Source organism: Suricata suricatta, chromosome 1 (genome assembly GCF_006229205.1).
Source record: "Suricata suricatta isolate VVHF042 chromosome 1, meerkat_22Aug2017_6uvM2_HiC, whole genome shotgun sequence".
Taxonomy (NCBI): domain Eukaryota; kingdom Metazoa; phylum Chordata; class Mammalia; order Carnivora; family Herpestidae; genus Suricata; species Suricata suricatta.
In genome coordinates, this window is record NC_043700.1 from 188871101 (window position 1) to 188872195 (window position 1095).

Below are 1095 nucleotides of genomic sequence, written 5' to 3' on the forward strand. Positions count from 1 at the left end.
AGATCTCCTATCTCCCCACACTTTCAACTCATTTTCTTCCTTTTTTTTTAAAGCAGGAATAAAAAATCACGTTTCCTCCGAAACTGGCAAAATAAAACTTCTCAAGCCCCGCTACTAAGGATCCTTCCCAGGAGCAGTCCTCTTTCTCCGATGACCCCCCTCCCCGGTCCTGTGCCATGCGCGACCAGAGACAGGGACGTGTTATTGTTTCCGCGGACGCGCTGAGGTCACGTTAAGGCCAGATCAGTGTTTTGTTGACGTTTCTGCTGGTTTTATTTCAATAAGTTCTATATCGAAAGGACCCGGCGGCTCCTTTCCCCAGCTGTTCGCCAGGATAGGTGTTGTAATCCTTCCAGGGAAGTTCACAGCGGGGGGAAAAGTACACATCATGAATGAAAATCGATTAACGACCGCGGATAATATTATGTATGCGTATTCTTAGCATCTACAGCACTACAGGAGAGTGGCCGCTTTGGGCAAACTTTAGTCCGGCGCCCAGAAACAGACAAAGGCCCACTTTAACTCAGAGGTAAAGTTTTGAAGATTGAAACAGAGGAAGAAAATAGAGGTGTTAAAAGAAAAGAAATCAACAACCTTTCTTTCTAATAGAATGCGTAACCGTACAGATGTTTTTTAACTGTAAACGAAGTATGTCTGCAATGACTCATCTCGAATGATCGTCGTGGAGAAGACGCGAGGCAGAGAGCGGAGGGGGATAGAGAAACAGGCGCAGCCGCTGGCTGAAGGGAAAGGTGAAAGCAGCTTTGATAGGGAGAAACAGGAAAGGAGTAGGGGGGAAGAAGGGAGGCGTGGGAGAGAGGGGCGATAAAGGAAGGGAAGAGAGGGGGAGGGCAGAAGAGAAGGGGCGAGAGCCAGGAAAGTCCCCCAGGATCGCAGAAAGATAGAGCCCCGCGGGGGCCAGGAGAGAGACGCGCGGCCCCGGCTGCAGCGCGGAAGAAAGTTTCTCTCCCGCGCCCCCTCCGCTCCGCTGCCCTCCCGGGCCCGGCGCTGCCCCGCGCGCCCCGCGGCCCAGTGCGCCTCGGGGCCCGTCCTCAGTAGCGCTGCCCAATGGCCTGCGCCGGGCCCGCCCCCTCG